This window comes from Somniosus microcephalus, unplaced genomic scaffold, assembly GCF_052327205.1.
Source record: "Somniosus microcephalus isolate GS21.2 unplaced genomic scaffold, FLI_Smic_1.0 scaffold131, whole genome shotgun sequence".
Lineage (NCBI taxonomy): Eukaryota > Metazoa > Chordata > Chondrichthyes > Squaliformes > Somniosidae > Somniosus > Somniosus microcephalus.
Window position 1 is genome coordinate 180,219 of NW_028225318.1, and position 16,676 is coordinate 196,894.

General features: G+C 47.2%; 1 pseudogene; it reads right to left on the reverse strand.

Annotated features, from left to right (window-relative positions):
- Positions 1-401: 401 nt before the first annotated feature.
- On the reverse strand, positions 402-1,454 carry LOC147082722 (uncharacterized; annotated as a pseudogene).
- Positions 1,455-16,676: the final 15,222 nt, after the last annotated feature.

Sequence of the window (16,676 nt, forward strand, 5' to 3'; positions counted from 1 at the left end):
CCAGCATGCCTTAATGTTTAATACGTTTTCTCCCACAATTCCCTCCTTGTTGATCTTTACTGATCAACACTGCTTTACGGCATTGTATTCAGTTCGTTTTCATAGGGAGGATAATATCCCTTTGGGAAAGGACGCATTTTTAGACAATCTTCTTCATCATAGTCATCCTGGTTTGCTCTTTTTCTTTCCTTTCTCTCTAGTACTTTCGTAGCTCTTTTTACAGATGCTACTGATTCTACTGTTTGCGCTAACAGATATCTCACTCTTATCCACATTATACAAATTAATATAAATAAAACTCCTGTCACTACACAAATTATAACCATCGGGCGAACAAACAATTCCAGCACTGCGGATGCTTTAGGTGACCATCCTTTAAACACATCCCACCAGTGGTGTACCGTCAAATCTGTTATTTGCGTTGCTATTTGAATCAAACCTTGCTCATCATAATCCATCACTGCTTTTAAATGGTGCAGATCTCTTCCTCTTTTCGCTAAGGCTTCTGCTATCTTTTCATTGTTTTTCAAAAATTTCGTCAGCTTAGCCAAATTAACTGTAGGGGGGGCATTTTCTATCCCCAATACAGTTCTTCTTTGCATTACCGTAGCCCATTTTCCCAACTGATATGTCTTGTTGGTATGTGGGTCAAACACAGTATAAACATCTTTTATGCAAGTGTTTAAAGGGGGCCTTTTCAAAATCCCGTCTACATATATAGGCCAGGCACTGCTAATACACAGATAGTTCTGGCCTATCTCATGCAAGGTAGTATCATTACAAGGTTTCAAATTCCAAATGCATGTACCTCTACTATGTTGTAATGACCAAAGTTCATATATAGGAGTATGCAATGGGCATACTTATCCAAACGGCCAATCTTGGCAATCTGAGGCATTGTGGGTCTTATTCCCCTGATCTATCCATTTACCATGAAATTCGGGATACCAAAAGTTTTCTCCAAACAGTTGGGGCAATACCAAGAACTGACACCAGGTTTTGGCTTTTGTCACATTTACCACTTTCATTGTAAAATTACATCCCTTAAGGTCACATTTAGTATATCTTCGATCAGGCTTTACTTCTAGATTATTTCTTCCAAATCCGAAAATTCTCATCCAACTAGGAGCATGTCCTGACATAGCGACTCGCTCTAGCTCAGCCCTCAGTGACTGCTTGGTAATTTCTTTAAACATACATTGAGTATGATTATTGACTTTCTCTTGTCCCTTTGCAACATTCTCTTGTTCCTTTTCTACCTTATTTACTTGCTTCCAACTCATTGTATCTGATATCCACTGTGTTAACATCGCTGCTGTCAGTCCATTGTCCCAAGCATTTCTTAATTTTATAGCATCTCCTGTCAGCCCTCTTACTTGCTGTATTTTATTCTGCAATGTTTCAATATCTATTGCATTAAGGGCTCCCATACCAGTTCCTACTCCTCCCAAGACCGTTGCCAAGTCCCTTCTCCTTCTCCCGATCCTAACTCTCTTTTTCAATTTGGCTTGTATAGTAGTAATACTACATCCAGTATCTTTTTTTTTAATCCTCATATTGTACCTGTACTGTCAAATTTAGAGTATATGGGGAGATCAAGACCGGGGTACAGGTAGAATGCAATCTTTGCAAATGGTCCATAGGACTTTCTATCTGTTTTGTTTTCTTTGCAAAGAATGTTTCCCCATACCAGTGAGGTCTTCCTTCTTTAAGAGTTGCATTCACGCATCCGTACGCCTGACCGTCTTTCAAATATATTGGTTGTTCTATGTCTCCGGTTCTTGTGTCATTTTTATACCATTTCCATAATTTAGTATAATTGTTTAGTATGTCAGTGTCATTCTCTATCCTACAACTTATGTTCACTCCTTATTCCCATTTTATACTTAGAGTTATATTAGATCCTTGGCTAAATACTATTTTATCCATCCCAGATTTCATTTCGAACATCCCACAGGCTTCGCAATTAATCGTCCAATTAGCAATTACACAAATGGTGCCATTGTTACAAGTGTAAGTTCCCTGCGATTGGTTACTGTCTCTCGCCTTCCATCCTAACTGGCCTGCCCATTCTGTTTTTTCAGTAGGCAGGATGGTCCAGGTGGCTGTCCTTATTACACCTAGGCCGATTATTATTATCTGGTTTAACATATTTCCTGATTTATCCTAGAAATCTTTAAATTATCCTAATTATTGTTATACAGCATTAAATATAAACATATATAGCAATCCGAAAGTAATCAGTCCTTCAATGGAGTGCCAAATTATGGTGGGCACAGATCTTTTCCCGTTTCTGAAGTGGTGTCTGGTGCAGTATGTTTATACTCCACCTCCGGTGTTTCCTCCGGATGATGCAACTTGCACCTTGTAGCGTGTACCCAATCAGGTTTTTCTTTCAATTTGAGAGCTGTTCGAGTTGTAAGCAGCACCAAATATGGTCCTTTCCACCTAGGAGAAAAAGATTCTTTATTTAGCGCTTTCACATAAACTTGATCTCCGGGTTTAAAGGGGTGCATGTTTCCTTCTGTGGGGCGCGTCTGGGCCTGTCTCACTTTCTCATGTATTCTTCCTGCTGTTTCACACATGGCCTGAGCATATTTTAATGATTTTTCATCATTCCAAATTAATGCCACCTTCTCTGGAGTCATGGGTGGGCGTGTGCCTGTTGTCATAGGCCGGCCCATCAAGATCTCATGTGGTGTCAGACCTGTGTTTCTATTTTTCTGATTTCTCAGGGCATACATTACTACTGGCACGGCATCCGACCATTGCAACCCATTTTGCTGGCATACTTTGGTTAGGGCGGCCTTGATTTCCCCATTCACTCTTTCCACTATTCCTGAGGATTGTGGCTGGTAAGGTATGTGCAATTTCCATTGAAATCCAAGGGCTTCAGTTAAGTTTTTTATCAGTTTGCTGGTGAAATGAGTTCCTCTGTCACTGTTTATTCCCATAGGTATTCCAAATCTAGGTATTATTTCTTTTAGCAGAATGCTTACTACTGTTCTGGCATCATCCCTCCTAGTGGGGTATGCCTCTACCCATCTGGAGAACATATCTACTATTACCAGTATGTACTTAAATCCTTTTACTGCGGGCGTATGTACAAAATCTATCTGTAGATTCTCAAAGGGCAGCTCTGGTTGGGGTAGGTGATCAAAATTTGCGGGCGATTTCCCTCTATTGTTCTGCTGACATACTAAACATGTTCTGGCAACTTTTTCAAATGTTACCGTTATTCCTGGTGCATACCATTGTTGGGACGATGCATGTGCCATCCCTCCTTTGCCCATGTGAGCCTGTCCATGTGCCAGGCGAGACAGGGGCAAAAACAAGCTTCGTGGGCAAACCACTCGGCCATCAGGATGCATCCATATATCATGATCTTGATAGCAACCTGCCTTACTCCAAGTACGTTTTTCTTGGACTGTTGCCTGACTTTGGGCCTGTCATAGTAGATCAGCATCAATGCTACTAGGAAGTTCTGGAGGAAAGTTACTAACGGTATTTTTGGTGGCTTGAAGCTGTGGGGCCTGCCTCAGTGCGACCTCTTTAGCCGCACTATCAGCAAACCTATTTCCACACGAGACTTCATCACCTGCCATGGTGTGGGCCTCACATTTTAGTACTGCAATTTTACTTGGCAACTGAATAGCCTCCAACAAATTTAACACCATTTGCGCAAGCTTAATAGATTTTCCTGAGGATGTAATAAAACCTCTGTTTTTCCATAATTGTCCAAAATCATGCACTACCCCAACTGCATAACGGGAGTCAGTATAGATATTGACGCTTTGATCTTTAGCCAAAATACAGGCTCTGGTTAATGCATATAGTTCAGCTGCTTGTGCAGATGTGCCAGGTGGCAACGCATAAGCTTCCAATAATTCATGAGCAGTCACCACTGCATAACCTGCTAATAGTTGATCATCACTGGGTCGATGCGAAGAACCATCCGTGAAGAGGATCAAGTCAGGATTATCAATAGGATCACTTAGCAAATCTGGCCTGGGTGTAGTGGTGGCTTCAACAGTTAACAAGCAGTCGTGTTTTGGTTCACCTGGATGTTCTGTTGGTATTGGCACAAAGGTCGCCGGGTTGACAGCTGGTGATCGCTGGTAGGTATAATTAGAGTGTGACAAGAGGATTATCTCATACCCAGTCCTTCTTGCCGCCGTAAAGTGCTGAGTAGCTGCCGAATTTAATAATAGCAGCACTGCGTGGGGAACAATTACCACACAAGGGTGATCAAGCACAATAGGGATGGATTTTTCCACTATTGTGGCGGTTGCAGCAACGGCTCGTAAGCAGACTGGCATGCCTCTCACTACGGCTGGTAAGGCTACAGAGTAATATGCTACAGGCCTTTTTCCTCCCCCATGTTCTTGTGCCAGTACTCCTGTTGCAAAGCCTTCTCTTTCATTGACGTATAACTGAAAAGGCTTATTATACTTAGGTAGTCCTAACGCGGGAGCACTGACCATAGCATTTTTAAGATCACTGAATGCCTTATCTCGTTCTGGCGTCTATTCGACTATGGGGGGCTCTGTCTGCAGCGTAGCTGATCGTAAGACCGCATCCATTTCTCTGTAGTCATATATCCATTGTCTACAATAACCCACCATTCACAGAAACGACAAAATGTCCTTCTTTGTTCACGGGATCAGCACTTTATCCACTGCCCTTATTCTTTCCAGTCCCAATCTTCGCTGTCCATACTCCAACTGAAAACCCAAATACTGGACGGATGTTTGGCAAAACTGCAACTTCTCGGAGGACACCCTGTGTCCCCTGCTAGCCAGATGCTGGAGCAATTTTATAGTATCTTCTTGGCAGTCTGGCCCCGTTCGGGAGGCAACCAAAAGGTCATCTGCGTACTGGATTAAGGTGGACTGATCCGATAACTGACATTCCTCCAAGTCATTTTTAAACGCTGCCGCATACACCGCAGGACTTTCAGTATACCCCTGCGGCAACCTGGTCCAGGTATATTGCTGATTTTTATGGTGAACCAACATTCCCAGGCCTTTATCTCCAAAGAATAAATAAGGTGAAATCTGCAGCAATTCTGGCTGGTTTAGGTATGTGCAAACCAATTCTTGATAATTGGGTGTTTCTTTATGCGTGTACCATGCCGTACAATGGGTCCGTTTCTTTTCTCTACTGGTTTCAATTAGATATTGTAAATACTGCCCCTGAGGATCTTCCAATTCCTGCAAGGCTTGGTATACATTTTCTACCAATTGGCCATAAGGATTGCTATTCAGCTGCCAGCAGTACAAAATGGGGGCTCCTTCTACTTGCTTTTCCTCTATCATTAAATTCATTAGCTGATGAGTTTGTATTTGAGGCAGTTCAATGAACATGCCGTCTCGAGTGCAGTATATAACTGCTCCCAATTTACATAAAGCCTGTCTTCCCAACATAGGGAGAGGGGCGGTCTGAGAAATTATGAGGGTGTCTGTGACGGATTGCCCGTGCACTTGAATTTCGGTAGGTTTGGAGAGGGGTTCTAACATAGGGATACCGGCTACTCCCATGCTTACAACGTTAAATTGAATGGCGGGTATACCCACGGAGGGGGGTACAGAGGACATTGTTGCACCGGTATCGACCAGAAGGTCCAAATGGCTATTTCCTATTTTAACTGTAGCCATAGGCTGTTCTCTCATGGATTTGGACAATCTGATCACAGCCGCCTGTACCACCGCTTCTCCGTGGCACCCCTATGCGGATGGATTAGGTTTACTGAAAGAAAAGGAAGTTCCTTCTGCCCCTGGAGCTGGATACCCTCCTTGTTGGGCGTATCCCTGCTGTGGCCTTGGGGGGCATAGGCAATCTCTAGCCCAATGTCCTCTTTTCCCACAGTTCCTACATTCATCCTGTGATCTATCTCTCATTTGCCATTGTCCTCTTCCCCTTCCTCTGCCTCTACCATAACCTCCTCTTCCTGCAAATCCTCTTCTATTCTGTTGGAAATATTGCCCCGCTGTTTTTGGCTTTTGCTCTTTCGACTGAGTAAAGAGTCCTTCCCTATCCATATTTACCAGAGCAGTAACTACGTCCACCCAGGGCTGAGTCTGCCAATTTAGATTAATCATTTTAAAGGCTTGAGCTTGAAAGGGTAACATGCAGTTTAGCAGTGTTTGTACTGCCAAAGGTCCATTGTCTGCTAACGGAACTCCCGCATGTTCCTCCCACTTGCTTTTAAATTGAGCTACAAAATCAGGAATTGTCTCCTCCTTTCTTTGCAGACATCGAGTAACTTCTCCTATGTCACTATGCTTCTTGGCTCCTCTCATTATAGCCTCTTTACCTCTATGTTCTAACCAGTGAGCAAAAGATTCATTTCCCTGGTCCAGTTGTACATCATCTTGTCGCCAATCTCCATTTTCTCCCGGGGGAACAGCAAATCCGTCCCTTATGGTCGACCATGAGGACCCAAACGCACATTTTAGCAGCATTAGCACATCCCCAGGAAGAGGGCTGTAAATGGTACATATTTGTTCTAGCCAATTATGAAAGGCAGTGGGCTTCTTTAAGGGGTCTGGTGCCTCGGCTATCATAACTCTAGCTTCCGCTGGGGACCACGGTTTTAACACTGCCACCTCTCCTATCATGACTCGAGGAAGTTGATGGGTAGTAGTGTCAGGTTCGAGCGCGCCTCTGTCTCTAGGGGCTGTTTCTTTTGTTTGTGACCTAGTTGTAGGTCCGTTACATGAGGGTAGGTCCTGCACATTACTACCAGGCAGTGCAGCAGCTCCTGCTCCGAGTGCCTCTGCTGGAGGAGGAGGTTCAATTATGGGTTCATCTGCGGGTGGGGGTGGAGCTCCAGGCTGTGCCCCTGGTAGGGGTACAACTGGCTGTGGTGCCGCTAGACCTGCTGGATTGTATGGAGGCGGCATCGGAAATCATGCCGGTTGCTGTCTTAGAGCAGCCCTATCGTTAGTCCCACTCAGGATCCCCTCCTTCACTTCTAGTAATTTCTTCCCATTCTTTTATTAAAGGTATTTTAAAACTTCCCCCATAAGGCCAATCTCCACCCGACCATCCATACAGATCACTACTAAAAGTTACCGCATACCGATCGTCTCCTGTTTCTTTTATTACAGTATCGGCTGGCGATCCCGGTGGAACGATGGGATCTCCTACCTTTTTTCGATGTTGCACGAGCTTTTTTATTCTGTCATTCGTTCTTTTACATATCTTGATTTTACCATTTGCAGCCTCCTGTTCTACCTTGCCGCAGGCTCGGACGAATCCGCTCGACTGCCGTTATTTCCCATCTTCTCCTTACTCCTGTAACTTAGTTTTAAACTTACTGGTTATACAACCGCGGGTTATTTTATATACACAAAATACAATGAGCGCTCACCGGTTTTTCCATCCGCGAATCCTGAAGTCAACCCTTTATTCGCTTTGTAGCTACTTAATTCGGTGCCATAGTCTTTTCTCTCTTCTCAGCAGTCTTGACTCAGCCTGACGGGCTTCTTGGCTCAGCATGAGTCACCGGCCGGATAACTAGGCAACCACGCGCCGTCCCCCTTTCAGCTGGAACGCGCTAGGTGCTCTCCCCCTTTCAGCTGGGAGGCACCGGGCACTTTCCTTTTATTTTTAGGAGAGTCCCTTTTTAAATTTCCTTTGACTAATTGGAGCCTAAGTGGGCCAAGTGATATACAAGGTCGACGCTATACCCAACTTAGACCTTCTTAGTTCTTTTATATCCCGTTGTTAGGGATCCTGCCAGACTACGCCAAATTCTGTCGAGGAAATTAACTATCAGACGGAGACTTCGAGGTTCGCTTTAGGAATTTATTACGTGATATCACGGAGAGTCTGCAGCAGTCCCTACTGCCCACCAGCACTCTAAATTACTAATGTACAGCACTCATAGTTATACAGCAAGGTAAACAACTTCAGGTGATTAGCTTACATTACATTTCAACATAAGGTTTCATAGGTTCCATTGTTCTCAAGAAACAGATTAACATGTTCACATTTTATCACCAGATGTCCTAAGCCAAAAGGTCAGCTTGACTTCATTATGGCAGTCAGCAGTTCTTTTAGTTTTAACTAGTTTAGTGTCCTTTGTTCAATTAGTAAAGTGGTCAAGTATCCCAGCATGCCTTAATGTTTAATACGTTTTCTCCCACAGGGATTCTAACCCTGGGACAGTACATAGGGATTCTAAACCTGGGACTGTACATGGGGATACTAACCCTGCGACGGTACATGGGGATTCCAACCCTGGGACAGTACATGGGGATTCAAACCCTGGGACTGTACATTGGGATACCAACCCCTGGGCTGTACATGGGGAATCCAACCTTGGGACTGTACTTTTGAATTCCAACCCCGGGACTGTACATGGTGAATCCAACCCTGGGACTGTACATGGAGATTGCAAGCTTGAGACTGTACATGGGGTTCCAACACTGCGACTGTACATGGGTATTCTAACCCTGCGACTGTACATGTGGATTCTAACAATGGGACTGTACATGTGGATTCCAGCCCTGCGACTGTACATGGGGATTCTTACCCTGGGACAATACATGGGGAATCAAACCCTGGGACTGTACATGGGGAATCCAACCCTGGGACTGTACATGGGTATTCCAGCCCTGGGACTGTACATGGGTATTCCAGCCCTGGGACTGTACATGGGGATTCCTACAGCGGGACTGTACATGGGGATTCTAACCCTGGGACTGTACATGGGGATTCCAACCCTGGGACTGCACAAGGGGACTGTAACCCTGGGACTGTATTGGGGAATCCAAACATGGGACTGTACATGTGGATTCTAACAATGGGACTGTACATGGGGATTCTAACCCTGGGACTGTACATGGGACTTCCAGCCCTGGGGCTGTACATGGGGATTCCAAACCTGGGAGTGAACATGGGGATTCTACCCTGGGACTGTACATGGGAGTTCTAACTATGGGACTGTAAATTGGGATTCAAACCCTGGGACTGTACATGGGGATTCTACCCTGCGACTGTGCATGGGGATTCCAACCCTGGGTATGTATATGGGGATTCCAACCCTGGAACTGTACATGAGGATTCTTACGCTGGGACTGTACATGGGGAATCCAACCCTGGGACTGTACTTGGGTATTCCAGCCCTGGGACTGTACCTCGGTATTCTAACCCTGGGACACTACATGGGGATTCCAACCCTGGGACTGTACATCTGGATTCTAACCCTGGGACTGTACATGGGGATCCTCACCCTGGGACTGTACATGTGGGCTCCAACCCTGCGACTGTACATGGGGATGCTAACTCTGGGACTGTACTTGGGGATTCTAACCCTGGGACTGTACATGTGGGCTCCAAACCTGGGACTCTATATTGGAATTCTAACCCCAGGACTGTACATGGGGAATCCAACCTTGGGACTGTACATGGAGATTCTAACGCTGGGACTGAACATGGGGATTCCAACCCTGGGACTGCACAAGTGGACTGTAACCCTGGGACTGTCCATGGGTATTCGAAATGTGGGACTGTACATGGGGATTCTAACCCTAGTTCTGTACATGGGGAATCCAAACTTGGGACTGTACATGGGGATTCTAACCCTGGGACCGTACACGGGGATTCTAACCTTGGGATTGTACATGGGGAATCAAACCTTGGGACTGGACATGGGGATTCCGACCCTGGGGCTGTACGTGGGGATTCTAACCCTGGGACTGTACATGGGGATTCTAACCCTGGTACTGTACATGGGGGCTCCAACCCTGGGACTGTACATGGGGATTCCAACTATGGGACTGTACATGGGGATTCTAACCCTGGGACTGTCCATGGGGATTCCAACCCTGGGACTGCATAAGGATACTGTAACCCTGGGATTGTACATGGGGAATCCAACCCTGAGACTGTACATGGGGATTCCAACCCTGGGACTGTACATGGGGATTCCAACAACGGGACTGTACATGGGGATTCTAACCCTGGGACTGCACAAGGGAACTGTAAACCTGGGACTGTACATGGGGAATCCAAACTTGGGACTGTACATGTGGATTCTAACAATGGGACCGTACATGGGGATTCTAACCCTGGGACTGTACATGGGAATTCCAGCCCTGGGGCTGTAAATGGGGATTCCAAACCTGGGAGTGTACATGGCGATTCTAACCCTGGGACTGTACATGGGGATTCTAACTCTGGGACGGCAGAAGGGGACTGCAACCCTGGGACTGCAAAAGGGGATTCGAACCCTGGGACTGTACATGGGGATGCTAACCCTGGGACTGTAGATGAGGATTCTAACCCTGGGACTGTACATGTGGTCTCCAACCCTGGGACTCTACATTTGAATTCCAACACCAGGACTGTAGATGGGGAATCCAACCTTGGGACTGCACATGGAGATTCTAACCCTGGGACTGAACATGGGGATTCCAACCCTGGGACTGCACAAGGGGACTGTAACCCTGGGACTGTACATAGGTATTCAAAATGTGGGACTGTACATGGGGATTCTAACCCTTGGACTGTTCATGGGGAATCCAACCTTGGGACTGTACATCGGGATTCTAACCCTGGGACTGTACACGGGGATTCTAACCCTGGGACTGTACATGGGGATCCCAACCCTGCGACTGTACATGGAGATTCTAATCATGAAACTGTACATGGGGATTCTAAGCATGGGACTGTACCTGGGGATTCCAACACTGCAACTGTGCATGGGGATTTCTACCCTGGGATTGTACATGGGGATTCTAAACATGGGACTGTACACGGGGATTCTAACCCTGGGACTGTACACGGGGATTCTAACCCTGGGACTGTACAAGGGGATTCCAACCCTGGGACTGGACATGGTGATTCCAACCCTGGGAGTGGACATGGGGATTCCAACCCTGGGTCTCTACACAGGGATTCCAACCCTGGGACTGGATATGGGGATTCCAACCCTGGGACTGGACATGGGGATTCCAACCCTGGGACTGGACATGGGGATTCCAACCCTGGGACGGGACATGGTGATTCCAACCCTGGGACGGGACATGGGGATTCCAACCCTGGGACTGGACATGGGGATTCCAACACTGGGACTGGACATGGGGATTCCAACCCTGGGACTGGACATGGGGATTCCAACCCTGGGACTGGAGATGGGGATTCCAACCGTGGGACTGGACTTGGGGATTCCAACCTTGGGACTGGACATGGGGATTCCAACCCTGGGACTGGACATGGGGATTCCAACCCTGGGACTGGACATGGGGATTCCAACCCTGGGACTGGACATGGGGATTCCAACCCTGGGAATGGACATGGGGATTCCAACCCTGCGACTGTACATGGAGATTCTAACCATGAGACTGTACCTGGGGATTTCAACCCTGGGACTGTACACGGGGATTCTAACCCTGGGACTGTACATGGGGATTCTCACCCTGGGGCTGTACATGGGGATCCTAACCCTGGGACTGTACATGTGGGCTCCAACCCTGGGACTGTACATGGGGATTCCAACCCTGCGACTGTACATGGAGATTCTAACCATGAGACTGTACATGGGGATTCTAAGCATGGGACTGTACCTGGGGATTCCAACACTGCGACTGTGCATGGGGATTTCTACCCTGGGACTGTACATGGGGATTCTAAACATGGGACTGTACACGGGGATTCTAACCCTGGGACTGTACACGGGGATTCTAACCCTGGGACTGTACATGGTGATTCCAACCCTGGGAGTGGACATGGGGATTCCAACCCTGGGTCTCTACACGGGGATTCTAAACCTGCGACTGCACAAGGGGATTCCAACCCTGGGACTTGACATGGTGAGTCCAACCCTGGGAGTGGACATGGGGATTCCAACCCTGGGACTGGACATGGGGATTCCAACCCTGGGACTGGACATGGGGATTCCAACCCTGGGACTGGACATGGGGATTCCAGCCGTGGGATTGTAAGGGGTTTTCCTGGTGAGCGATGTCCCTGAGGTTTCTCTCTCTAGAGGCCTCTCTCTCTTTGCACAGTAAAACCTTGAGTGGTTCGACCCACTCACCCCTTAGATTCTATACTCTGGACTTTGGGGCAGGAACTACAATGTAGAGAAAACTCTTGTAGACCAAGTTTGATGAATCAAAATGAAACTTTATTGCATAAGGAAAAATATCAAATCAAATGCAAGCAGATAAGAGAGTACATGGGAGGGAAAAACAAACACAAACAAATCATAACGACATCATACTAACTAAGGCAAATACAGGCATCTTATACTGTACAAAGATCATCATGAAGTAAGGAAACACACGGAACATCGAGGGACAACTCATGTTAATTGTACCCTTAAATCCACCCCCTTATTAAACCTATCTAGATCTGATTGTGAAGGGCCAGAAACATGCTCACCAATCCCACTAGGAAGTGCAAGGTTTTGAAGTCAAGTCTGTGTTTTCATCCCTTCAGGTGCTCTGTCTCCTCGTGGATCGTGGAACCTCTGTGAGCTGCGCCACACCTCTCTCCTGAGGTGGGGGTCGGGGGCGGCTGGACACCGGCGGGCCTGGATGTCGGCGAGCCCCTCCGAAGGCTTCTTCTCTCATTTTGTTTGGTCTCTTCTCCTGAGCCGGAGTGGCTGGAAGGTTTCTTCTCTTGAGGATTTATTTTTTTGTCTCTTCTCCCAAGTTGGTTCAATGGCCCCTTTCGCTTCGGCTACGGCCCGGGGATGGTCGATGATCTCCCGATGTTTTTCCCCGGGGCGGGACACTGGCTTCGAACGACTTTCCTGATGTTGGCTTAATTCTTCTTCCTCCTCCGATGGTGGAGAGGAGTTCGGTGATCTTCTCCCAAACCAACTCCTCTTTGCCCAGCTCAAAAGCTGTCTCCGGAGCTGTGTCTGTGTTCCAGCTCTCCCAGCTCTCTTCTCGAAGTTGCAACGACTGTGCAAGCTTTCCCCAACTCCCGCTTCTCCTCCAACTGCCGAAAAGTCTTCCAGACTTGGGGATTCCAACCCTGGGACTGGACATGGGGATTCCAACCCTGGGACTGTACATTGGGATTCCAACCCCTGGACTGTACATGGGGATTCCAACACTGGGGCTCTTTTGTTACAATTGTGTGTGATGTTAACTGTATGCTCTGCTTTTACCAGCGCCTTCAGGAGAGATGGTAAGAAATCCATAGTGTGGAGAGTTTGAATGAAATACCAGATGGCTTGCAATACAGGTTGCTAAGGGAATTAGGGGAGGAGATAACGGAAGGGCTTGCCATAATTTTCCAAACTTCCCTAGATGTGGGGGAGGTGCCTGAGGATTGGAAAGTGGCAAATATGACACAATTGTTCAAGAAAGGGTGTAAGGAAAATCCTAGTAACTGCAGGCCGGTCAGTTTAACATCAGTGGTAGGTAAAGTTTTAGAAACAATAATCAAGGAAAACAATTAACGGACATTTGGAGAGGTTTAAGCTAATAAAGGAAAGGCAACACGGGTTTGTAAAAGGAAGATTGTGTTTGACTAATCCAATTGAATTTTTTGATGAAGTAACAGAGAGGATTGATGAAGGGAGAGGCAATAGACACTTAGTGGCACAGTTTTAAAGAGTGTGCAGGGACAGAGAGACCTGGGTGTTAATGTGCATAGGTCCCTGAAGGTGGCAGGACATATTGAGAGAGTGTTTAACAAAGCATATGGGCTTCATAAATAGAGGTATTGAGTACAAAAGTAGAAGAGTTATGCTGAACCTTTATAAAGCGCTGGTTAGGCCACAACTGGAGTACTGCATCCAGTTCTGGTCACCACACTTTAGGAGGGATGTGGGGGCACTTCAGAGGGTGCAGAGGAGAATTACCAGAATGGTTCCAGGGATGGGGGATCTTAGCTACAAGGACAGGTTGGAGAAGCTGGATTTGTTTTCATTAGAGCAAAGGAGGTTGAGGAGTGACCTGATAGACTCTGTGCTGTCATGACTCTATAAAAGGTGCTGACTCTGGCTGGGTTCAGTTCCACACTCACTGGTTCCCCTCCCTCTCCTCCCCTGAAGGTGCTGATTCTGGCTGGGTTCAGTTCTACACCCACTGGTTCCCCTCCCTCTCCTCCCCTGAAGGTGCTGACTCTGGCTGGTTCAGTTCTACACTCACTGGTTCCCCTCCCTCTCCTCCCCTGAAGGTGCTGACTCTGGGTGGGTTCAGTTCTACACTCACTGGTTCCCCTCCCTCTCCTCCCCTGAAGGTGCTGACTCTGGCTGGTTCAGTTCTACACTCACTGGTTCCCCTCCCTCTCCTCCCCTGAAGGTGCTGACTCTGGGTGGGTTCAGTTCTGCACTCACTGGTTCCCCTCCCTCTCCTCCCCTGAAGGTGCTGACTCTGGCTGGGTTCCGTGCTACACTCACTGGTTCCCCTCCCTCTCCTCCCCTGAAGGTGCTGACTCTGGGTGGGTTCAGTTCTACACTCACTGCTTCCCCTCCCTCTCCTCCCCTGAAGGTGCTGACTCTGGCTGGGTTCAGTTCTACACTCACTGGTTCTCCTCCCCTGAAGGTGCTGACTCTGGCTCACTCACTGAGACCCTGAAGCCCCGCCTACTAGTAGTTCCTTTACAAAGATGGATGCGCATGCGCTCTACCTTTTGATGAAGCAAGATGGCGGCGCACAAACCCACAGCTTTCCTTTGCAAAGATGGTGACCGTTAACCAGGGCCTGTTACTGGGCAAAAGCCTCCGAGCTGGAACACTGAACGTGTAGGTTGTCATTTGGGGCTCGCGGCCTACACCAGGTGTTTATGAAGCGCACCCGTCGGCTGCGTTACCTCCCTGCACCCCGGTGATTCGTAATCGGCGTAAAACGCGTCTACAACCTTTCTGCTTTTAATTCACTCGCCCGGCGTGATCAGTGACTTTGCACATGCTCCAAATACAGGCATGTGCTGCGCCTGCGCACTGGGCTCCTCCAGAGTGACGGTACACAATCCCCCCGCGGGGCATGCTGGGGAACATTGCAAGCCCCAATTAGTGAATGGAGAATGAGTTTCTGTGATCCCATTGAGAGAGAATTCATCAATAGTTCACAGAGAAACCCAAGTGCACGGGCACTCTGCCATGGTTCAGTCCTGGATGTGATTAATAACAGAATCCAAACCCTGCAGTCACATGTGAACTCACTGGAGTCTCAGCAGGTGGGGTGAATTTCTTCCCACACACAAGATATTGAAACAGCCTCTCTCCAGTATCAATGTGCTGATCGTGCATCAGCTGCTTTGAACTTTGAAAGCTTTTCTCACAGTCAGAGTATTTACAGCAACTGTTCTCAATGTGGACACTCTGGAGTGTCAACAGTTGGAACAACGGAGTGAATCCCTTCCCACACGCGAAGTATCTAAACGGTCTCCAGTGTGACTGCTGGTGTGTCAGTAAATGGGATGATCGATTGAATCCCTTTCCACATACAGAGCAGTGAACCGATTCTCCCCATTGCGAACAAGTGAGTTTGTCAGTTGGTGAGTTGAGCGAGTGAATCTTTTTCCATGCTCAGCTGGCCTCTCCCTGGTGTTCCCGTATTGATGAGTTTCCACCTCAGACGGGCAACTAAATCCGTTTCCACAGTCCCCACATTTACACTGTTGATTCAGGTGGGCGCACGCGTCTCACAGGCTAGACGATTGGTTGAAGGTGGATCCACACACACAACACGTGTCCTGTTTCTCCCCGCTGTGATTGGTGCTTTTTCCTTCTATATCCAAAGGCCGATGATATTCAGGTCCTGATGAATCGAGTGAATCTGTCCGATCTTGACGCGATATTTGGTTTGAGTTTCCCAGCTGCAGATCCTCCCCTTCTAATACCCTGAAATGGTGGTTACAAAAGTTGTTACATTAAGTACAGGATAGAAATTCAGAACAGACAATTCTAGTTTCTATGGAACATTCTGTCTCCTCCTGTCCCTCCTAAGCTGTAAATTCTCCATTCTACACACTCTCCTTCCATCCTTACTGTCTAAAAACAACATTCATTACATCGTCTGGGATTTTTGTTCTGTAAGTTGTGCTGAATCTGGCTGAGTGCAATTCCACAGACATTAGCAAACCTCTAGTGCCTCACCGTCAGCCAACTCAGTGAGTGCCAGCAGCATTTCCACTGTGGTAGGCATCACAGCCGAGTCCAATCCTGTCCTCAACTGACAGCCACACACTTCCCAGTTGAGGTCACTGGATTGGTATCAAGAGAAGGGGCACTGGCTGATTTTTACTCTTCACAGCCCAGTGGTACTGAGGACAATCATAGCCCCTGAACTGCTGCCTTGTCAGAGATCAACTAACAGCACAGATTAAGGATAGAACTTGGGACCTTCCCAGTCAGTAGTGCAGAGTGTTCTAAAGTTTGGCGGGGGAGGGGGTGGAGAAGAACAGAGTATTTTGAAACAAATGCTATTCCATCTTTAAAGGAAACCTTCGTCACACTGCAAAATTCTGAAATCTATGAAAATTAACCAAGCAAGACAAATGGATCATCAAAGAACAGTGAGACATTTTAGAAAGGATCATGTCATTCAAATAGACAGGTTTACAATCACTGCACAGTACAGAAGGGAGCGACTGTTAATGGGAGCTCTGTTGGTAAAGTCCTCTGACACTCCAAGATAAACGAGACTGGGAAGTCCCTGTCCCTTTAAATATCTGCCCCATTCCCCCAGGCAGTGAGAGGA